Source organism: Saccopteryx leptura, chromosome 2, assembly GCF_036850995.1.
Source record: "Saccopteryx leptura isolate mSacLep1 chromosome 2, mSacLep1_pri_phased_curated, whole genome shotgun sequence".
Taxonomy (NCBI): Eukaryota; Metazoa; Chordata; class Mammalia; order Chiroptera; family Emballonuridae; genus Saccopteryx; species Saccopteryx leptura.
Window position 1 is genome coordinate 290,538,737 of NC_089504.1, and position 24,713 is coordinate 290,563,449.

Genomic DNA, 24,713 nt, shown 5'->3' on the forward strand with positions numbered 1-24,713 from the left:
CTGTCTGACTTCCTCAGATGGAGTTACCCTTTTCTGTTAGCTCCTTGTCTGTCAAACTTTGTCTGAAAACACTCTGTCCTTTAGTTCTCCAGTGATTGATCCAATAGGGAACATTTTAGAGAATTGGCACAAACCTCAGGTCTTAATCCCTTTTGTAATCTTAGGAAACTCATTTGTACTAATATTGTTTGTAACAATAAGAGATAGACAAAAGTAAGAACCAAACCCCACTAAAGTGTATGCTTAAGAATTTCAAAATTAGATTTTCTAATAATTATAATGTAAAAATTGTCTAAAGGTACATTGAAAACTCTCTGTAAATTAAAGTGGCCAACTTTTAGAGCAGACTGGCCAAATCAAGAATTGCTAGACCTGAAGAAAACATGGATAGTCTAGAATATTATCACCAAGCCATTGTCTTTGCGGCCTGCACATACCAACCCGGGGGGGGGGGGGGAATGCAGCCAGGCTGCAGCTGCACACAAGCAGCAGCAGCCATGACAGTGAAAAAAATTAAAGCAGAGCCTAGTGGCAGCTCCTTGCAGAGCCCACGGCACCCACCCCTCCCCCTTGAGCAGCGGGAATCCCAGGCACCGCGACCAATTCCCTTATATTGACTAGCAAAGAGCCCTCCTTCTTGGCTCAAGGACTGTGCCACATGATTAGGACAAAGAGTTTTAGTGGCACAGTGAGCCAGGGGCATTTATATTTCCAAACAGCCTCCTGTTTTGTAAACCAACTCAGAAAAATTCAGGCTGCCACCCCCTTGCTACAGCCACTCCTACCTCCTCTGCTTTGGCTCCAGAAAATCACCGCTTCACACTATTATAAAGTACCCAATCCATAATTCCGCAGGTTTTTGTAGAGGCACGTAGCCCAAATAAGTTTTTGAAAAGTTTTATTAAAGGAGGAAATTTTTTTTTTAATAATTTTATTTTTAATGGGGCGACATCAATAAATCAGGATACATATATTCAAAGATAACAACTCCAGGTTATCTTGTCGTTCACTTATGTTGCATACCCATCACCCAAAGTCAGATTGTCCTCTGTCACTTTCTATCTAGTTTTCTTTGTGCCCCTCCCCCTCCCCCTTTCCCTCTCCCTCTGCCCCCTCCCCCTGTAACCACCACACTCTTATCAATGTCTCTTAGTTTCACTTTTATGTCCCACCTATGTATGGAATAATGCAGTTTCTGGTTTTTTCTGATTTACTTATTTCACTTTGTATAATGTTATCAAGATCCCACCATTTTGCTGTAAATGATCTGATGTCATCATTTCTTATGGCTGAGTAGAAATTTATTAAATATGCCGGCCACATATAGCTTACATGAAGCAGTCCCAAATCGTGTGTGTGCCCCACAAATAGTTCAGGGGCTGTTTATGTACTCTTAATTATACATGGGCATGGAAAAATACCTGACATCACGGCATAAACCTACACCTTTTGTTTTCTCCTATACAGGTTTGGGGAAAGGATGAAGGGAGGGGGGATGGGACACAATTCATTAGCAAGTTTATAACATCTGTCTATAGGATTCATAAAAATGCTTCTACATTAAATCTTACAAGGCAACATACTGGTAAAAATGTCACTTTATATACTAAAAGACATTCCTATAATTTCTAGTGTTCACTTGCTATTTCTTTGTCCAGAGATACACACATTAACTACATGTTTTCAGGAGGGGAGAGGTAGTTTCCATGGGGACAAATGCCTGTAAATGATCCATTAGTATAAAAAACGTTTAATTTAATCTTTCTCTCCCTATACCTGGCTAGCTATTCATCCATTTCCCCATAGATATTGGGGAAGGTCAGAGAATCCAAGTCTCCTTCCTCTTCTGCATTTGCAACACAATGCCATCAGCCATCTTGGTTTTATGCTAATCACACAAGTACAGAGACCATTTACAAAATCTCTCTGTACACCTAGCCCAAATTAATAAAATGTTCTTTAAGCTTCCTAAAATATTAATATTAATTCTGTAGCCTTTGGTACCTTACAACAATCCCCACTGGTTCTATTTCCTAAGTCAAATTCTTGACTTAATTTACTGAGGAGCATAAGGCTGTTGTTTAGGCATCCACGAAGGTGTCTCTGCTGGGTTTGCAGGCTTCAATGGGCTACGATGGACCCAGACAGCTATGCCTTTTACTTTGGCAACAGTGGGAGTCATTAGGATCATGGTGTGTGGACCCATCCATGTGTGTGTCAGTCCTTGGGTAATGTACTTGATTTCCTAATAACACTGGAAGCAACTCTTGGACAGTCTTTGAACAGTTTGCTGAGTAACCTGTAAATCTTGCAAGTACTTAAGGAAGGAGTGGTTACTTTTTTTTTTGATTCATGTAATTTACTTGTCCTGAACTTTTGGGTACCTGTGGGCACAATGTAATTTCAAATTAGCTTCTAATTAATATTGGGTTCCTTTCCTACCAGCTTTGAGATTGTGGATACAAATGTAGGTCCAATACTAGAATGGGCAAGCTAAACCTGGAAAGAACCATATATAGCAATTTCCTAACAATTGTCAATTATTTTATTAAAGTCTATTTCTAAATATTTATATTTACCTGAAAAAATTCCTTTCTTCCCTGTTTTTAATTTTTTTTCTAATTAGTTTCAAACAAACCTTTGGCAATAAGGGTCCCAAAACCCCACTGGTTCTGGGTGGCATTTATTCATTTGAAGGCAGACTGGAAGAATATACAATTAACAATAAAATTCAAATCGCTAATGTTAACAAATACTATAGCAAGCATCTTAATACAATAAAATGACTAAAGCCTACTAGATTATTAAACAAAAATAAAATTCTATCTAATATAACAGAATCTAAAATAAAATTCTTACAGTCACAAATGTCCTTAACATATTAATGTAATTTCACTAAATCTATGTTGACACTATTGCTGCTTTATATTATTCACAAATGTAACCTAATTTATATTTCAGTCTGAGAAATGTCCTAAAGAGCAGGAGTTACACACATTCAGGAAAAGTCCACAAGGCACTGGAACCATGGTCACATTTCTACACTTTGCAGCTAGAGCTTAAGCCCTCATGATTATTGCTTTTAATTATAATTAGGATCAGGTCCCAGCCTACAATAGGCATGGGGCATTGAGACAAGAGAAATAAAGGAGACACTATACATTAAATAAAGCAACAAAAATCAGACTGTCATTACCCCCAGTAAAGATCTTCGAGAGATAAATAAAACTCAAATATTAGGCAAGGCATAGTAAATGGCTCTCATGTTTATAAGAAATGAGATCAATTTACCTGCTACTTGGAAAAAATACCTTAGGCTCATAAACGGTGTCGTGAGATGGGGCCAGTCTCCAATCCTTCAGTGGCAAGTCCCAGCGGCTAGGCAAGGTCAGGTCACAGATAGCTGGAAAGGGCTAGAAGAGACTGAACCCTCCCTCCATGGAGCAAGGGGGCAGCTTACCTTCTCGTGTCCCTGTTTTTTCCACAGCAAAGACATGTCCCCCAGTGGGGCCGAGAAGCCTGGCAGGTTTGTGCTCAATGACCTTTCTTTCCACTCTTGAAGCAGGGCCCTGATGGAATCCTATGAAGCTCCTTTGAAGCATTGGAGCCTTTAAGGGTATATGCCAAAAGCTGGTATTTTTCTGATCTCTTTTGGGCCTTATTTGCCTTTTCTGTCTCCTTTCTTGGTTATCCAGGCGTCCCCAAACTATGGCCCGCGGGCCGCATGCAGCCCCCTGAGGCGATTTATCTTGTCCCCACCGCACTTCCGGAAAGGGCACCTCTTTCATTGGTGGTCAGTGAGAGGAGCACTGTATGTGGTGGCCCTCCAACAGTCTGAGGGACAGTGAACTGGCCCCCTGTGTAAAAAGTTTGGGGACCCCTGTATATAGACCTTAAAAGCTATGTTCAGAAGATCTTGCTGAGGGGCTTGAGAGCCCTTTTCTGTCTATATAAACTCTTGGAAGAAGACAAAAAACAGTGTTATTAGCTTTCTTTTTAAGAAAAACAAGTTTTGGTGCCTCCTTTAGAATTCCAGAGTCTCTTTGCTGCTGAATAATTCAGTACATTAGCATTCAAAAGAAATTTTAACAAAAGCATGATAAAATATATTTGCAGGAGTTCCAGGATATGATTCCTTTTTTTATATTACCTAATATTGTTTTAAAATGATAATAAACTAAACATTATATAAAAAGACATTATTTACAACTACTAATATTTAAACTAAGATTCTAATATTACAGGGCTATAAAACAACAAATAAAGAATTAACAAAAGGCCTTTAAAATAACACATACATTTTAACATGGAAAATATCTTTTTTTTACACAATAGCGGAGGAGGGAGGAGACAATAAGTCACCACCCCTAACCCAGTGGTCAGAAAACCTATTAGTTAATAGAGCCAATTACTAACAGTACAATAACTGAATTTTCTTTTAAGAGCCAAATTTTTAATTTAAACTATATATATGTAAGCACCTTCCCTATTGAGGCAGTGCCTACACTTGGTACCCCGTTGGAGAGCTATACCTAAGAGGGCAAAAAGGCCTTTTTGTGGCCCGCAAGCTATTTGCAAATGGCAGTTTGCCAACCAGAGTTCTTAGGAGAGGGGGAAAAGGGAGAGGCATCCTACGTGTCTGTCCCTCTTTGCACAACTCCATGGCTGACAGAACTCTAGCCTGGCCAAGCAGCGAGGCTCTAGGCTCAGTCCCAAAGCGGCACTCTCTCAGGACTCCCTTTCCTTTTTCCTCTGCTATCGGATTAGGGACACGGTTGCCATGGGAAAGGGGGCGTGGATGGGCGGGCTTTTGTACCTAGCATTTCCAAAAGCCAAGCCAACTTTTATTCCCTCCCCCAGCAGCTGTTTAGCTTTATTTCTTACAATAAAAGCAGCAAATAAAATATAATTTTTATAAATTTACCTTCCTAACAATGGGCTGCTTTTAGCCTATATGAGGTTTCCAATCTTTCCCGCAATTCCCTGAAAATTCTTTTTACAGTTTTCACCATTATGGTTAATGCTGTGGGTCTTCCTTATGAACTCCATGTCTTCTATGTAACTGAGAGACTTGGAGGAGGACTTACCACCCCCTCAGCCCGCAAGAGAGTGTTGGAAGCTTTTCCCTTATTTTTACACCAGTGGAGGGCAACAAGCCATCATCCCCAATCCACGGAGAACTTATTTTTAATTCTATCCCCTATAATTCTAGTACTTAAGCTTTTATCACTCCTTCTGGAGTTGTAATTTATATAATTTTAAAAACTGCCAATTAACTAGCAAGGTCCATATCTACAGCTTGTTAATTTCTAAATTCTTTTTCTTTTCTTTAAGACTTTTCTAAAGCAAAGTTTTAATTTTTAATACTATTTTTATCCTTTATCTTCCAAATGGGCAAAACTTCCTTTGGTCAGTAGGCAGATATTTGTGAAAGTAATTTCTATTTTATATTTTAGTCACCTTATCCTTACTTTATTGCCTTTCCTGTCGCTCCACACACAGCAGGTTGAATCCTAGCCTAACCATGTGCCTGGAGGCGGTGGGCTGTTTACTGTTTGCCTGCCGCTTGGGTGCAGCACTGGTGGAGACGGGAATGGTGGAGAGGGGAGAGACCCTGCCTACGTCTGCCTCTCCTTGGCTAAGGCTCCACCACCTCGCTCCGTGCACCACGTGGCCCAGCTTGGTTTTTCTCTCACTCAAACTGCTTGCTTGCTAGTCCTTTGGCTTTAGAGAATGGAGGAACACTTTCAATTTGTGGGTTCCGCTTTTCTCTCTTCCCCCTTGTGGCTGCTTGTAATATGGGATATTTAATTTTCCAATGTCTATTTTCCTTACAATATGTGCATTGATTCTTTTATAGCTTAGTCCTATTCTTTTTTGAATTCCTTCTTTTTCCTTTATTTTAATTTCTTTCTTTTTTAACAGAATTTACATTAAATTTCTCATAATCCTTCTCAAGAGTAGTTATGTCCTCACATGCCTCGGAGAACTCTCCTTTCTCCTCCGAGGGTCCCTTATACTTAGAAGAGTTTGTCTCTTGGAATGCTGCTACTATTGCTTTAGTTATTCTTTTTTCCTGTTTTTGACTCAAATTGTGCATGACCAAGAAGACGTGGCACCTGCTTTGTTTTGAGCATGTTTTAAGCCATTGTGGTGGATTCATTATTAAATTTAGCCACCAATCAATGTATGGAAACTGATCTGGACAACCTGGGTCCCCAATTACTATATTCCAGACTGTCCTTATTGTCCAGGGATTAGAATTCCCGGTTGCTATTACTTATTACAAAACTGAAACTTGTTTCAGGAGAATCTAAGAATTAGTGCACCAATAAAAACAAAAAGATAAGACAGCTAGCACCCAGAATAAAAGGTGTTTGACTATAGAGATTTTAATTATTACACAAGACAAGGTGAAGAAGCCAACAGAAAAGAATAATTCCTTTTAGAGGAGAAACCTGACAGGGCACCTGAAGCTAATTTGAGAACAAAGAGAGGACAATGATTCTCCACTTAAGATTGCTTTTTAGCCCTGGCCGGTTGGCTCAGCGGTAGAGCGTCGGCCTAGCGTGCGGAGGACCCGGGTTCGATTTCCGGCCAGGGCACACAGGAGAAGCGCCCATTTGCTTCTCCACCCCTCCGCCACGCCTTCCTCTCTGTCTCTCTCTTCCCCTCCCCGCAGCCGAGGCTCCATTGGAGCAAAGATGGCCCGGGCGCTGGGGATGGCTCTGTGGCCTCTGCCTCAGGCGCTAGAGTGGCTCTGGTCGCAACATGGCGACGCCCAGGATGGGCAGAGCATCGCCCCCTGGTGGGCAGAGTGTCGCCCCATGGTGGGCGTGCTGGGTGGATCCCGGTAGGGCGTATGCGGGAGTCTGTCTGACTGTCTCTCCCTGTTTCCAGCTTCAGAAAAATAAAATAAAAAAAAAGATTGCTTTTTAGTCAGAAACTTCCAGTTTTAACACAAAAGACCAAAGCCAAGCTTTAAAACACACTTTTAGACACTAAACAAAGGACTTATACACAAACACACACGAGCGTGCTTTCATAGGTGAGGAAAGCGCTCCCCCTCGTGGCTTTCTAGGTGCAATGCAGGCCACATCCTGCAAGGACTTTAGACTTTAAACCCAGAAATTTTTTTTTTTTAGACAAAAGTAAGGAGAACAAAGAAGAATGAGATCTCAATAAATACAAAGGTGTCTCAACTCAGGTTTTTCTTTGAGAGCATAACACAACTAGGTGCCTCTGGAAGTACAGGGTCTCTACTCAGTCCCCTTTAATTATCTTTCTTGAGAAACATATAAATGTGCAAACACAAAATCGTGATAGAAGCTGATGGACCTGGTCCCTTCAGCTCCTACTAATTGTCTTTCCAGAGTACAACTAAATGCATCCCAGAGAATCCTAATTAAGACCAAAGGATCTCCTACCAATGTCTTGGTCTTTGGAGAGTTCCAACGGGACTAGATTCAACTCAGTAATCCTGGAAAGCTGGCTTTACCTACATACTTCCAAAGTTACAACTCAGCGACACAGACAATCTGCTTTACCTACACACCTCTGGGGTTACAACTCAGTAAAAGCAATGGTTTTGCTTTACCTACAAAATTCCAGAGCTACAACTCAACAAAACAAAAGATCTACCTCACCTACAATTTTCAGAGTTTCAGCTCAGCAAAGCAGCTTTGAAGGCACTTCTTACATCACTGGAGTCACAATTCAGTGAAGCCCCCAAATTACCTACATTCTAGTCCCAAACAAATTTGACCAGTATTAGTCTCAGACAGAAAAGCAAAAGCATGAGTTCAGAGGAAAACTAGACAATTCAGTAAAGCAAAAAGAGTTGCTGGCAGGCCTCTGGTGGTGCAGTGGATAAAGCGTCGACCTGGAAATGCTGAGGTCACCGGTTCAAAACCCTGGTCTTGCCTGGTCAAGGCACATATGGGAGTTGATGCTTCCAGCTCCTCCCCCCTTCTCTCTCTCTCTGTCTCTCCTCTCTCTTTCTCTCTCTCTCTGTCTCTCCCTCTCCTCTCTAAAATGAATGAATGAATGAATGAATGAATGAATAAATAAATAAATAAATAAGAGTTGCTTTACTTACCTCCTCGAGTTCTCTGCCGAATTGTCCAAATTGTCTAATTTGGGAACTGGAGATGTCTACTGGGGAACTATCCAGACCCAGCCTCGAAAACATTTCAAGTGGTGCGCCTCTCCTCAGGACTCAAGCGGAACCAGGCAGCCTCCTGGAGAGACCAGCTGATTCAGGTACCTCTACCCAGTGACACGACACATTGTAGGCCCCATGTTGGGCACCAAATGTTGTAAAGTACCCAATCCACAATTCCATGGGTTTTCATAGAGGCATATAGTCCAAATAAGTTTTTTAAAAGTTTTATTAAAGGAGGAAATTTATTAAATATGCTGGCCACATACAGCTTACATGGGGCAGTCTCAAATCATGTGTGTGCCCCACAAATAGTTCAGGGGCTGTTTATGTACTCTTAATTATACATGGGCATGGAAAAATACCTGACATCACGGTATAAACCTACACCTTTTGTTTTCTCTTATACAGGTTTGGGGAAAAGATGAAGGGAGAGGGGATGGGACACAATTCATTAGCAAGTTTATAACATCTGTCTATAGGATTCATAAAAACGCTTCTACATTAAAACTTACAAGGCAACGTACTGGTAAAAATGTCACTTTACATACTAAAAGACATTCCTATAATTTCTAGTGTTCATTTGCTATTTCTTTGTCCAGAGATACATACATTAACTACATGCTTTCAGGAGGGGAGAGGTAGTTTCCATGAGGACAAATGCCTGTAAATGGTCCATTAGTATAAAAAAGGTTTAATTTAACCTTTCTCTCCCTACACCTGGCTAACTATTCACCCATTTCCCCATAGGTATTGGGGAAGGTCAGAGAATCCAAGTCTCCTTCCTCTTCTGCATTTACAACACAATTCCACAGCCATCTTGGTTTTATGCTAATCACACAAGTACAGAGATCATTTACAAAATATCTCTGTATGCCTAGCCCAAATTAATAAAATATTCTTTAAGCTTCCTAAAACATTAATATTAATTCTGTAGCCTTTGGTACCTTACAATAATACCTAGAGCCAAACCTGAGGGAAAGACTCAAGGAAAAACTCAAAACTGAGGTGAAAAAAAGCTATGTTAGGAATTAACAGAGCTGAGGAAGTCAACCAAGACCACCTCAAAAAGGTTTTTTTGGTTTTTCCAGCCTAAATGGAACCCTAATATCACTGCGGGATGGGAAGCTTTCAACACTTTTCACCAGTTTCTGTTAGTCGAAATCAGGGCAGCTGCTAAGAAACTCATAAATTTGTCTAAGGTGTCAGAAGTTATTCAGGGTCCTCAGGAGACTCCTGCAACTTTCTTTTTTATTTTTTTTTCTTAGATTTTTGTTTTTTCATTGTTTTTAGAAAGAGAGGAGAGAGAGTAAGAGAAACAGAGAGAAGGAGGGAGGAGCAGGAAGCATTAACTCCCATATGTGCCTTGACCAGGCAAGCCCAGGGTTTTGAACTGGCAACCTCAGCATTCCAGGTCAATGCTTTATTTACTGCGCCACCACAGGTCAGGCCCCACAGCTTTCTTAAAGAGACTGCAGAAAGCTTATAGAGTTTATACACCTCTAGACCCTGAAGCGCCCAAAAATGCTAGAGTAGTTAGCTTTGCTTTTTGTGCCCAGTCAGCTCCAGACATCAGAAAGAAACTCCAGAAAATAGAAGGGTTCAAGGGCATGAATTGGTCCCAGCTAGTCAGAGTAGCTCAGAAAGTTTGTAACAATGAGAATAAAGCTAGGGAAAAGCAAGACAAAAAGATTACTAAGTACCTGGTCTTATCTCTCCAGGCAGAAGAGAACAGAAGCTCCATCTCCACACATGCTGCAGATGGCTTTTCCAGTCTACCTGAATCATTACCAGCTAGAAGCAGTGGTCATTGGGACTTGGATGTGAGCTGCAAAGTATAGAATTGTGACAACAATTCCAGTGCCATGCGGACTTTTCCTGGATGTGGATTTTTCCTGGACTCCTGCTCCTTGTGACAGCTCCTAACAGACTGAACTGGGGTTGGGTTGCATTTTTCAGGGATTTGACATGGTGTTGGGGCCAACTTGGACTTGGTGAACATGTTAAGGATACTACTCTTTTATGGATTCTTGCTGTATTGGCCAAGAGTTTGCTTAAAGGCTTTAATCACTGTAAAAAAAAAAAATAGAAGACTGGATAAAGAAGATGTGGCACATATACACCATGGTATACTATTCAGCCATAAGAAATGATGACATCAGATCACTTACAACAAAATGGTGGGATCTTGAGAACATTATACGGAGTGAAATAAGTAAATCAGAAAAAAACAAGAACTGCAGGATTCCATATATTGGTGGGACATAAAAATGAGACTAAGAGACATGGATAAGAGTGTGGTGCTTACAGGGGGCGGGGAGAGGGAAGGAGGGTGAGGGTGAGGGAGTGGGGGAGGGGCACAAAGAAAACTAGATAGAAGGTGATGGAGGACAATCTGACTTTGGGTGATAGGTATGCAACAGAATTGAATGACAAGATAACCTGGACATGTTTTCTTTGAATATATGTACCCTAATTTATTGATGTCACCCGTTAAAATAAATTTATTTATATAAAAAAAAGATTACTAAGATAGTAGTAATAGCAGCACTCCAGGAGGCTAATTCACAAAGGACCCCCAGGGAAGAAAGGCAAAGAAAAGAATATAAAGGAAAAAACTAGAATCAAATTAGGAACGAATCAGTGAACATACTGCAAGGAAGAAGGGCATTAGAGAAATGAATGCCCCAAGAAAATCACCCTCTGCCAAGGCAGGCTCCCAAGTTTTGAGTCTCAAGGACTGATGGGGCCAAAGCTCCTTTTCACTGAGCCCCTGGGAGCCTATAGTAATGGCAGTAATAAGGGGAAAACTGTAGACTGGAGCAACTCATTCAGTTTTAACTGAGCCTCTTAGACCTATCACCACACACAAAACTCCAGTGCAAGGGGCCACTGGAAAAACTCCATACTATCCATGGACCACCCAGTGGACAGTCAATCTAGGGTAAAAGACCATCACCCATTTGTTCTGGGTCATGCCTTAATGCCCCTACTCTCTAATAGGACAGAACTTATTTCAAAAGCTTCAGGCTATCATCTCTTTTAAGGGAGAAAATACCACCTTAACTATAGGGGCCATAAGAAAATTCCAGACATCAGGCTGCAGCTACTCTAAACCTGCCCTCTCTCCAAGGAATATCTCTTACAGGAATCAACTAGGTTCAGAGATACCAGCAGCCCGTCTCTTCTCCAGCAACTTCAGGAAAGGTATCCAGGAAAGGTAACCAACCCTCCCAGACTAGCTGCCCACCAACTGGCTGTGGACATGCAGCTGCTATTAATCCTGCAAGCCCACTCCCCACTGATGACCTGGCCACCCTGTTACATAACTTCACGGAGGTAATCAACATGATACAAACTGCCCGCCCAGACTTAAAGTACTCTAAGCTACCTGACACCAATAAGGTACTTGTTGGGCAGATAAAATATATTATGCTCACTTTGTTAAAGATGGCGCTGCCCACATGGAAGCCTGTCGCCCAGGTGATATTAATGTGTGTTGGGGGCAGGCTGTGGGCAGGCAAGATCCTTGTAGCCTGGGGCTTGGTTTTAGGACTAAGCCTTTCCCACCCGTTTTGATGTGGGGTGGTACAATCCCATCATTCCTCAGATAAGTGACTTTGTATTAGAGACTTCTCTATTTTGTATATTGGATTAAAGGTTTTGATTTCTACACTATAAAATGGGGGCAGAACGAGAGCTTGCTTTCTTGGTTCCTGGGATTAATATTAGAGGAGAGAGCAGAGGAGACCAGACAAAGGCCACGTGAAGGAGGCCAGGAGAAGCAGCCAAGATGGTGGAGTGTTGAGTGAGAAGCCAGTTTGTGCAGAGTTTGTGCAGGGAGAAGGAAGGAGATGGGGAACAGAGGTGAATAAGTCTGGTGAGCTAGAAACCTTTGATTCTAGAAAACTTGGATAAGTCAGTAGCTTTGTGAGCACTGAATGTGATTGGGTTTTTGTGCCCAGTGTGTGTTTTTACTTGCCCGCTGGGTGGAAGCTAGAATTAAAGATGATGGCCCACCAGCTTTTGGCTCTGTTGTTTCTTTGCCGACTGTCTGAATCCAATGCGAACCTGCAAGGGCCAGGCTTCTGTGATGGTAGCCCTGGCTACTGACTTTACAGTACTGTACACAGATGGAAGCAATCATGTACAGGATGGCTCAGGTATACAGGGGCTACAACAGTAATCCTGGTCCAGGTCATCTAGTTGCAAGTGCTGAGCCAGGAAACTTCAGCACAAAAAGCAGAACTTGTAGCCTTAACCAGGCCCTCGGATAGAAAAATGAAAAGCAATCTCCAGTTATACTGACAGTAGGTATGCTTTTGCTACTGCTCATGTTCATCTAGCAATCTACAAAGAGAGAGGATTTCTGATGTCTGCTGGTGAGAACATTAAAGCAAAGAAAAAATTTTAGCCTTACTAGAAGCCATTTGGTTACCAGAGACTGTAGCCTTTATTCATTGCCCAAGGCACCAGAAAAGAAAGTCAATAGAAACAAAAGAAAATCAGGCAAAAAATTAAGCAGCCAAAAAAGTAGCCCTAAAACCAGTAGGGCCTTTAGAAATTTTATTAACTAAAAAAAGGACAACTAAGAATAATAAGAAAATAGTTAGAAATGCCAGACAAAAGATTTTTCTTACCTAAAACCCTAAGCAAAGAAATTATCAGGCTTAGAATCTATTGCAGAAAGCATAGTGTCCAAGTATTTATTTTAGTCTGTGCTTAAGTAAATACTAAGCACGTAAAGAAGTTATAAAAAAAAAAAAAAAAGTAGAGAAAGAGGAATTTTCCCAGATAAACATTTAGAAATAAATTTTACTAAAATAAAGCTTTTCAAGATAGGTAAAAGCTTTCCCTACTAGAAATAAGACTGCAATAACAGTTGTTAAGAAATTACTGTATAAAATTATTCCTAGATTTAGCTTGCCCATTAATATTGGGCCCAAGATCTCACAACTAGTAGGAAAGGCACTCAATATTAATTAAAAATTTCATTGTACTTACAGGCCTCAGAGTTCAAGACAAATAAAAAAATTAAACCGAACTCTGAAAAAAGTCCTGACCAAATTCATTCTAAAAATTGGACTAACTTACTCTCCCTAATTCTGTTAAAAGCTAAATGCACCCCTTACTAGGCAGGATTCACCCCGTATAAAACTGTATTAGGCAGAGCAACACTCCTTCTCCCTAAGCTCCCTTAGAGACTCCCTCAGAGATAGTACAAATGAATCCCACCAACCCCTGTAAGTTGATTCTGAGAAGGATAACATACCCTGCTCCAGCCACAAACCAGAAGCTGGCCCTGGAAACCCTTTCCCCCGTGTTTGCCCCATTGAAGCTTTCCCTCCCCTCTCCTTGAGTCCTGGGAAACCTTAAACAAAGAAATCACTTGCCCATTGCTTAGATACTGTAAATGTATATAATCTGTAAGAAAATCAACTTCTGGGAGCTTGTGTTTTGGAGCTACAAGTCCCATGTGCTGCACTGGCTTTAATAAATCCTACTTCCTTCATCAATTTGTCTGGGTGTTTTTGTCCTCCTTTGATTCCTGTAATATATGGTGCATTGGCAGGGAACCAAGAAGGAAAGATGCCGGCAATAGGCGGACTTCAGGCACCCTGTTGGGGAGCCCCAAACTGCCCTGCAGATGCACCTGCTGAGAGTACACTGGGGATTTTCCTGTGTGGACACCTCTGTGGGACAGGGGGGATTCCCTTCATCAGCCCCAGCAAGGACCAGACAACAAAGGAACGAGGAAACAAGAGCGCGTCAGAGCCACGGTAAGGAAAACTGGGCAAGGGAAGCTAGCTAGGGTCCTGCCTCACTGGGCAGAAGGGAGGCCTGATCACCCTTTGGAGAATCACAAATCACTCTCCATAGGTTAAGAACAGCGACTGTACACTCTCCACACGTGTGGGGTGCAGTCCCCACAGGAGTGGTGAGTGGTCACCCTCCACAGGTTGTGGGGAATGGACCCCAGGGGTTAGGAGTGGTGACTCATCACCCTCCATGGTTTAGGAGTGGTGACTCATCACCCTCCTCTGGTGTGCGGGAGGTTGTGTGAAAGAGTGAGTGCGGAGTGAACGAGACAGACACCAGGAAAAGGTTCTGACTTTCTCCCACAGGGTCAAAGTGAGTGTTGGGTCCTGAATCACAGTTAGGGTGACTCATGTGGCTAAGAGGCAGAATTGCGTGCTGACAGTTTATATCAGCCTGCCCTAAGCCAAGAGGGCCTGCCATTACCTGGAGGGGAGCTGCCGGTGACAGACTGAAGCAAGTGGCGTCCCCTCCAAGTTCCCCCTTCCTTTTCCCCCATTCCTTCTTGTGGCATGACTGTTGTCTATTGTGGGAGGTATGGAAGGTTCACAGGGAAAACCCACTCCTTTAGCCACAATGGTCAAGAATTTTAAGAAAGGGTTCTCAGGGGATTACGGGGTTATTATGTCCCCAGGGAAACTGAGGACCTTCTGAGTTAGAATGGCCCACTTTTAAGGTAGGGTGGCCATCAGAAAGAAGCTTGGGTAAGTCTGTTTTACAGAAGGTGTGTCAGTAGTCACTAGAGATCCAGGCCACCCCGACCAGTTTCCGTACATAGACACTTGGCTTACACTAGTTTTGCACCCATTCACCTAGCTTAGAGGTCAGGCTTCTACAGTACTGGTAGCTAAGGCAGGGAAGCGTTCCACCAGACTCAGAGAGCTGCTACAGCAGACAAGGCCAGAAATTTTAACCTCTAGGGAACCAGAAGAAGCAGAAACTCTGGCTCCTCCACCTTACATACCAGTGAGGCTCTACCTGTCCATACCCAACTCCCTGTCCACCCCAGAGACTGCACTGACTCAGGCCCATCATCACCAGACATATAAGGTCCCAGCATAAGCTTTCCCAAGCCCAAGCCAGAGGTGACTCCCACTGCACTGCCAGAATCAGGCCCAGGCTCTCCCCTCATAGCTATAGGAGGTTATGCTCAAAAACAACGCCTGGTATGCAGATGCCTCTGAGAGAAGTAAGAAACACAGGAATAAATGAGCAAGGGAATATAGTGGAACAGAGAGTGCTGGTGTATCAACCTTTCACCACCACCAACCTCCTCAATTGGAAGCACCACACTCCCTCTTATACAGAAAAGTCTCAGGCCCTAATAGATCTCATGAAATCCATATTTCAGACCCACAATCCTACATGGGCAGACTGCCATCAATTGCTCCTCACTCTTTTCAACACAGAGGAAAGACGTCGGATAATGCAGGTGGCAACTAAATGGCTAGAGGAGAATGCTCCTGAGGAACACCAGAATCCCCAGGAATATACAAGGGTCCAGATGCCAGGAGAGGATCCTAAGTGGGACCTGAATGAAGAGGAGGGCTTGAGATGGCAGCCCCCTCTGAGGACAAACAGGTGGACTTCACCAAGATGCCCAAAAGTCAATGTTACCAGTACCTGCTGGTATTAGTATGCACCTACTCAGGATGGATAGAAGCCTACCCCACCCTGACTGAAAAAGCTAGAGAAGTAACAAGGGCATTTCTCAGAGGCATTCCAAGGTTTGAATTGCCACTTCAAATGGACTCCGACAACAACCCAGCCTTTGTGGCTAAGGTAGTACAAGAAATAGCTCAAGCATTGGACATCACCTGGAAGCTTCACACAGCATACAGGCCTCAGAGCTTGGGAAAGGTGGAACACATGAATAGGATTCTGAAGTTAAGGCTTAGCAAATTATGTCAGAAAACAGGTCTTAAATGGGTACAAGCTTTGCCTCTAATATTGTTTAAGGTTTGGTGCACCCCTTCCAAGAACACTGGGCATTCACCTTATGAGGTATTATACAATAGGACTCTCCCAATATTACATAGCTTGCCAGGGACTTCCCAAGAATTAGGAGAAACAGAACTACATAAGCAATTAGAAGCTTTAGGCAAGGTGGCTGGTACCATATCCAAGTGGGTGTTAGATAGGGCTCTGATCAGTTTGTTTGCACCTGCCCATTCTTTTTCCCCAGGAGACTAGGTGTGGGTAAAGGATTGAAATCCAGCTCCTCTCCAACCCAGGTGGAAGGGACCCTTCACCATGATCCTTACTACTCCCACTTCTGCCAAAGTAGAAGGCATACCCACTTGGATTCACCACAGCCAGCTGAAGCCTGTGGCCCCAGCAGAGACACATTTGTGGACAGCAGAGACTAACCCTGCCAACACTTGTAAGTTGACCCTGAGAAGGACTACATGCCCTGCCCAAGCCACAAACCGGGAGCTGGCTGGTCCACATACGACCGAAGACTGAGGAACCTTGCCATGGGAATCCTTATAATTGGACTCTGGGGAGGGAAGGGAATTAGGGCAGAGGACTGTGAACTGTGCATCCATGTCACCAAGGAAGGTCAAAAGGTCTCCACCACCTTGCTTTTCTATACCTTCTATGAGTGTGAGGGAACTCAGAAAGGGACCTGCACCTCTAATCAGACTCAATATTCAGTATGTGACTCAGAAGATAACCAGCCCTATGTCTGTTACAATCCTATAGATCCTCCTACTACAACAATATTTGAAATAAAAATAGCAGCAGGAGATGGGGAAAATGGGTAGAAGAACCAACAATAGCCCAGATCAAAGTTAAAGAAAACCCCAGACAAGTTAAAGTGGGTTTTGATGCATGTGCAGCCATAAGCCAGGCAACATGGGAGGAAGGAAGGACCTGCGGGTCTCTCAGCTGGGAGAAAAGCTACAGGGTAGAAGAAAAGTATATGTGCTCACAAAGTTTCACCTGTGAAACCAGCTGTGTATATTGGTCATGTGTCTTATAGGCAACCTGGGAAAAGGGTAGTTCCAAGAAGAGGGAAGTATACCTGAGGAAAGGAACAGCCCTGTCAAATTGTACTAGCCATGGGTCCAATCCCTTAGAGCTAGTTATAACCAATCCTCTGGATCCTCGCTGGAGGAATAATGAGGTATTAACCCTTGGCATTAATGGAGCTGGCTTAAACCCCTATGCCCAACTCATCATCCGGGGCCAGATACAGAACCACCCGGTTCGAGCCTTCCAAGTGTATAAATCCTTTTATGAAGAAGCAATTAGATCCCTACCACCACTCCCACCAACAGCTAAGAACTTGTTCCTCAGGATGGCTGAGGGAATAGCCCATTCCCTAAATATCACCTCTTGCTATGTATGTGGGGGAACTCTAACAGGGGACAGCTGGCCATGGGAAGCTAAGGAACTAGTTCCCACAGAGGCTAGGCCAAATATAATGACTCCCTGCACCTCTGACAACAGCCAGTGGATTTTAAAACATACTGTCATAGGGCAATACTGCTTAGCCAGAGGAGGAGGAGATCTGGCTGAATCAGTTGGAGAACTGACTTGCCTTGGGCAACGGTATTATAATCACCTCCAAGCAGAATGTGTCGTGGGGAAACTGGACAAAGAGAAATCCGTTGGCCAGATTCCCTGAGCTAACTAGAGCCTGGAAGGACCCAGGTAGGGCCAGAATCTGGGTGGCACCATGTGGACTTTAATGGATCTGTGGGAATAGGGCTTATGCCCATCTTCCCAAAATTGAAAAGGGAGCTGTATAATAGGTTTGATAAAGCCTTCCTTTTTCCTCTAGCCTCTGGAAACAGAACTGATTGGCTACCCAGCTCCATAGCCCTTACAACGGGTAAAAAGAACTCCATATAGGAGACTGGAAAGATGATGAGTGGCCCCCAGAGCAGATAATCCAATACTATGGACCTACTACCCTGGGCAGAGGATGGATCTTGGGGATACTGCACCTCTATTTATATGTTAAACTAGACTATCCGATTGCAGCCAGTTTTGAAAATCATTACCAATGAGACTGGGAGAGCCCTAACCCTCCTTGCACATCAGCAAACTCAGATGAGAAACACCATCTACCAAAACAGGTTGGCACTAAATTATCTGCTAGCAGCAGAAGGAGTGTGTGGAAAATTCAATCTCACTAATTGTTGCCTGTAAATAGATGACCAGGGCCAGGGAGTTGACAATCTTGTCAAGAAGATGACAAAACGGGCACACGTGCTGTGCAAGTTTGGCACAAATGGAAACCCGGTAGCCTTTTTGGGGGATAGTTCTCAGCCTTTAGTAGGTTTAAAACCTTAATGGGAGCAGTCTTACTACTCCAAGGAATTTGCTTGATAGGTCCGTGTTTATTGCCATTATTAATGAACAGCATAAAGAACATGATGACAGAGGCCACAGTAGAGCAACGAGCAATGGCCCATGTATAATTTACCCACCACTATCAGGCCTTCCCCTTAGGACCAGATAAAGAATGTGAGACTCCAGTATAAAAGAAATTCTGAACTCTCAACGGGGGGGAGTGTGGGAGGAGGGGCAGGTCTCCTCTTCCCTGAGAAGGAAGAAATGAAAAGAATACAAGGGAAATAAGCCAGCTGGGGGTAACCGAGCCAGCCAGTGATAAATTATCTGTATCCCATAGTTACAATACAAACAAGAACAACAAGATCTGTATGTAACTATGGCCAGTGATCTGGAAACCCTTTCCCCCTTGTTTACCCCACTAAAGCTTTCCCTCCTCTCTCCTTGAGTCCTAGGAAACCTTAATCAAAGAAATCACATTACCCTGGCTGGTTGGCTCAGTGGTAGAGTGTCGGCCTGGCGTGCGGAAGTCCCAGGTTCAATTGCCGGCCAGGGCACACAGGAGAGGCGCCCATCTGCTTCTCCACCCCTCCCCCTCTCCTTCCTCTCTGTCTCTCTCTTCCCCTCCTGCAGCCAAGGCTCCATTGGAGCAAAAGATGGCCTGGGCGCTGGGGATGGCTCCTTGGCCTCTGCCCCAGGCAGTAGAGTGGCTCTGGTCGCGACAGAGCGACGCCCCGGATGGGCAGAGCATCGCCCCCTGATGGGCATGCCGGGTGGATCCCGGTCAGGCGCATGCGGGAGTCTGTCTGACTGCCTCCCCGTTTCCAGCTTCAGAAAAGTACAAAAAAAAAAAAAAAATCACATGTCCATTGCTTAGAAACTGTAAAGGTATATAACCTGTAAGAAAATCAACTTCAGGGAGCCCGTGATTTGGAGCTACAAGTCTCACGTGCTCTGCCAGCTTTAATAAATCCTACTTCCTTCATCAAGTTGTCTGGGCATTTTTGTCCTCCTTTGAATCCTGCAATACTGGAATGGTGAGGTTGCTGGTTTGAAACCCTGGGCTCATCAAGGCACATAAGCAAAGCAATCAATGAACAACTAAAGTGAAGCAACTATGAGATGATACTTCTCACTCCCCACCTCCCCTCTTTCTCTGTAATATAAATAAATAAAATCTTTAAAATAAAAATAAGATAAAATGTGAAAGGAAAAAAGCAAGTAGACCCCAGGAATTAAATAAGCCAAACTCAAAAGAGAAGGGCAGCAGAACTTACGCCTCAGCAGCAGTAGCCCTGTGATCACACCCAGGACCCAGAGGCCAAGGACTGACTTACCAAGGCAATTACACAAACACCATTCTCTCAAAAGAAAAATTTTTGCAAAGCAAGAATTGTAATTATTTATATAACTGTCATTAATCACCTCAACAATGACAACTAATGGCCATTTATTGGCCGGTGCCCTTTAGATACACTGGATGACTCATTCCTCTGGGGTCACATGGCCTGGGTGGTAAAAGAGCTGAGGACTGTCCCTACTCCTCCTTCAGTAGCCAGAAACATATCAGCCCACACCTGGGGCCATCTGAGTATGAACATAAAAGAGTTTCCTACAAAGCCCTGGCCAGTTGGCTCAGCAATAGAGTTGGCCTAGTGTATGGAAGTATCGGGTTCAATTCCCAGCCAGGGCACACAGGAGAAGCGCCCATTTGCTTCTCCACTCTTCCTCCTCTCCTTTGTCTCTCACTTCCCCTCCTGCAGCCAAGGTTCCCATGGAGAAAGTTGGCCCCAGGCTCTGAGGATGGATCCATGGCCTCTGCCTCAGGTGCTAAAATAGCTCTGGGATTGCAACGAGCAACAGCCCAGATGAGCAGAGCATTGCTTCCTGGTGGACATGCCAGGTGGATCCCGGTTGGGCACATGTGGGAGTCTGTCTCACTGCCTCCTCGCTTCTCACTTCAGAGAAATACAAAAAAAAAAATTAAGAGTTTCCTACACAAATTTTAATGTAATAAAGTATTATTGAGTCAAACACCTGGAATACTTCCTTACAAAAGCTTTTTGGTTTTGTTGTTTTTTTAATAAGTATTATTCCTGAAATAAACTGCCCAGGGCCATAGTGATAGAAGAGACTGAGTAGACATTTCATGTTTTTGTTACAGACTTTAGGGAAAAACTCAAGATATTTTTATTATGTACAATCTTGGAAGTCACAGATTTAAAAACAAACAATCAAACCCAATCACAGGCAATGGAATCCAGGCTTGCGATTCACCATGTTACTTTGGGAAAACAACAACTTCTTATGGCCTCTGTGCTTCCTTCTATGAAATGGAGATGAAGCTGTCTCATGGAGCTATTCAAAAAATCAGTGAAAAAAACTATTATGCCTCCAAGAAAATAAATTTACCTGTGTTCACTTTAACTGATTTTGTAGTTCTTACCAGTTTGTCATATTACAAGGCTTGTTGAGGTTTCTCCCATACAGCTTGCCTTATAACCATTAGCAAGATACTAGGACTAGCTATCTCTAAGAGAAGTCTACAAAATTTCTTCAATAAAGATAATAATAAATTATATTTATTGTTATAAAAGATTCTGCGTGAGTACATCCAACTATACATCATTTCTTTAGGCTCTAAGAAACAATGTGTAAGCTGGTTGGTGAAATTCTATAAAAGCAGTGAAATTCAATAGACCACCAATTCTACAGTCCCAAATTCTCTCCTGGGTCCAACATTTTGCTGCTATGGTCATCAGAAAGAAAAGTATTATCTCCAATGCAGTGCAAGCATCTTATGTTTAGACAACAAAAGGACACAGGGAGAGGGATCATGAGGAACAGGGCCACCAAATGGAGAACAGGCCAGACAGGATTAAGACAGACCCACAATTGTGTTCCTCATCACAGGAGAACAAGCATCTAATGCAATTGGGCACTTCAGCCCCAACATAGCCAAATCAAGTGTGCATTTGCAAACTATGCAAGGGATTTTGTTCGGGAGCAAAATAGCTTAGGTCAGGAATCAACATCTTTTATGTTTAGGGGATGAGGCTACTCTTGCTTCACAGGGTTTTCTTTGAGAGCACTTGGCACACTGCCAACACACTTGGGTGGTGCCATGACAATTCAGTGGGTGTGAGATATAGCTTTCCCTCAGGCACCAGGCTGAATGGACAGAGAAAATGCAAAATACAAATAGCTTTCAAGGAAATGCTGAGATAAAAAGCCCACTAGAGAACAGGCAGAATGACCTGTTTGGTTGGGAATGAATCATTCCGTTATACACTGATGGATATTGTTTGCAAAAAATTCTGGCTAAAAGGTATAATTAAAGCTCCTGTATAAGCACCAGGATTCCATGAGCTCTCAGACTGATTTCTCCATTCTCTTGGCAACTTAGGCATATCCTTCAAGAAAAATTTCTATTTCTGTTTTTATAAATGTTTTTCTTTCTTGATACTCTTCCATAGACATTTAGACTGTGCCCTCTTAATTTTGCCTTTCTGGAGAATTCTATCACATTCACAACAATGACATGTTCTATTAGAATGAGAGGAGCAAAATTCTAGTGGTCTTCACTCAAAAGCTAATTTTCAGAAGTCCTCTATCATCTTCAAGAAAGATGATGTCAAAAGAACTGTTCCAGTGTTAGTCTCCAACCACCACTATTGCTACTGAACTGTGCTAAGTCCGTATCTCCTCCAGCAGGCATTGAGTTCCTTGAAAAAAGGAACTGTTTCTTATTCAATGCTTACTAAAACATATCATATCACTGGCACAAAAGAAATAGTTAACAAATGCTTGTAATCTGTTAATTTATTACTATTGTCACCACAGAATCTTCTAGCTGCAAAGACCTCAGATATCAAATGGTCAGTGGTTCTTGAAGCTGCATCAAGTATAGCCCCTATACACCAAGGTTGTGGGTTCAGTCACCAGGTAGGGCACATACAAGAGTCAACCCAGTGATGGGATTCAAATAATTTAACAACCGGTTCTCTGCCCTAATGACCATTTTAAGTGTAAAAAAAGATATACCATCAGGTAGTTTATTACTTTGTTCATTTAATACTCAAATAAGAACAATAAAAGAGCTACACAAAATTAGATTATAAGAGTTTTAAAAATATTACTTTAAAATGTTAAATAATATCTGACAAAAAAAAAAACAGTAAAACTGTTACTTAAGATATTTCCATATTGCTTCTTTTTTTGTGACAGAGACAGAGAGACAGAGAGGGACAGGTAGGGACAGACAGACAGGAAGGGAAAGAGATGAGAAGCATCAATTCTTTGTTGCAGCTCCTTAGTTGTTCATTGATTGCTTTCTCATATGTGCTTGGCCAGGATGCAGGGGTTACAGCAGAGTGAGTGACCCTTTGCTCAAGCCAGCAACCTTTGGGCTCAAGCAAGAGACCATAGGGTCATGTCTATGAGCCCGCGCTCAAGCCAGTGACCTCAGGGGTTCGAACCCAGGTCCTCTGCATCTGACGCTCTATCCACTGTGCTACCACCTGGCTTCATATTGCTTCTTGATTGGCATCCTCACTTACTATTTTTTTCACCTACAGATGGAATGAACATTACTACAGGTGCTTAGAAGACACTATTGAGCAGATGAATGCTAAAAAAGAGTAAGGAATGAAAATTTGTGATTCCCACATTGGGTAGATGCCCAGGTGCCCACATTAGAGAGAACCCTAATAACAAGTGCCATTTTAATCACCAGTTCCCAAACTCAACAAAAAATTAGGTATCGTTCTGCCAAACTGGTGCGAACCTGTTGAATCCCACCACTGAGTCAACCAATGAATGTATGAATAAGTGGAACAACAAATTGATATTTCTCTCTTTCTTTCTTTCTCTCTTTCTTTCCTCCCCCACCTTCCTCTCACTTAAAATTATGAATTTTTTATTTCTAAAAATTAAAAAAAAAAAGAATCAGCCAGGCACTTTTTAAACACAGTCTAGTACCACCACAGACCTACTGAACCACTACTTCTAGAGGTAGGGCCTGGAGTTTTATTTCTTTAAAGGCCCCTCTGGTGATTTGAAAATACAACAAAGCTTGGGAACCACAGACCTAATTCAACAAACAACTAAATGATTCACACTAAGAATCATTTGGTTGTTCATGTATCTATTTATCAAAAAGTACTGAATTTCTATATTCTAGGCACTAGGATTAAATATATATGATATGATCCTGGCCCTCACAGAATAATCTCTAAAGGATTCAGATAAAAAACAAGCAATTAATATACAACATGACATGTAACATAACAAGCATAAGAACAAAAAAAGGTAATTTGATGCAACAGCTCTCTAGACCTGTCTTTACTTCCTGGGCCACACAGTACAGTGGAGTTCGCCTCCTGGAGCCCTCCCATCAGCACTATCACCAGAGGCCCTGAGATGTAGGAGAGGACATGCTGTTTTTATTTCAGGTAATGTCTATGCTGTTTTTTCATGGTTACAGAGCTAAGGAGGCCAATTCTGTTTCTGCCCTCTTCTTTTTGGGAAGGGCACTATCATTGGAAATAAAAAATGAACTAAAAATGCCAAATTTCACAAATCTTCAAAGCCAAATAGACATCTGGCATTACAAATAGGTAAGATCTTTACACTGTAATCTGTTTCTAAAAAATGGAGGAAAAAGAGATTATAGCAATTCAAGAATATGAAATAAGTTGTGTATTTTTTATCAAGTTCCAGGCACGCTCCAGTTAGCAAAACAAGATGCCTCACTGTCTTCTAAGAAGCATCATCAGTGCCATTGATGTTTTCCACTCTTATGCAAAAGATGATAGAAACTATCACAAGCTGAACAAGACCGAACTGAAGAAACTTCAGCAAGAGTTTGGAAACTGAAGATAAGGACAATCACTCTCCTTGCCCATTTACTCTGTTACCTGGGACTGTTTCCTTGGCTCCAGTAGCACTACCCTCTCCTAGTTTTCCTCCTACCTCTCCAGCTATTTCCTGTCAGGGTTATTGGAAGTTCCTCTTCTTCTGTCCATCACTTAAGGGTTGATATTCTCTGGAATAATCATTTTATTTTATGCATATACCTTTATGAAGATAATTTCACTAACTTTCTTTGCTTCAACCAACCTCTGCATGCTGAATCTTTTAATGACTTCATCGGTCCAGATCTCTCTTCTTTTTTTTAATTTTTTTTTACTTTTCAATTACAGTTGGCATACAATATTATATTAGTTTCCAGTGTAAAACCCAGTGATTATACATTATATATCTTACTAAGTGATCATCCTGATAAATATTTCTGATACCGAACATAGTTATTAGAATATTCCTGACTATATTCCCTATGCTATACTTTACATCCCATGACTGTTCTGTAACAACCAATTTGTACTTCTTAATCCTGTCACCTTTTTCACCCATGCCCCCAATCTCCTCC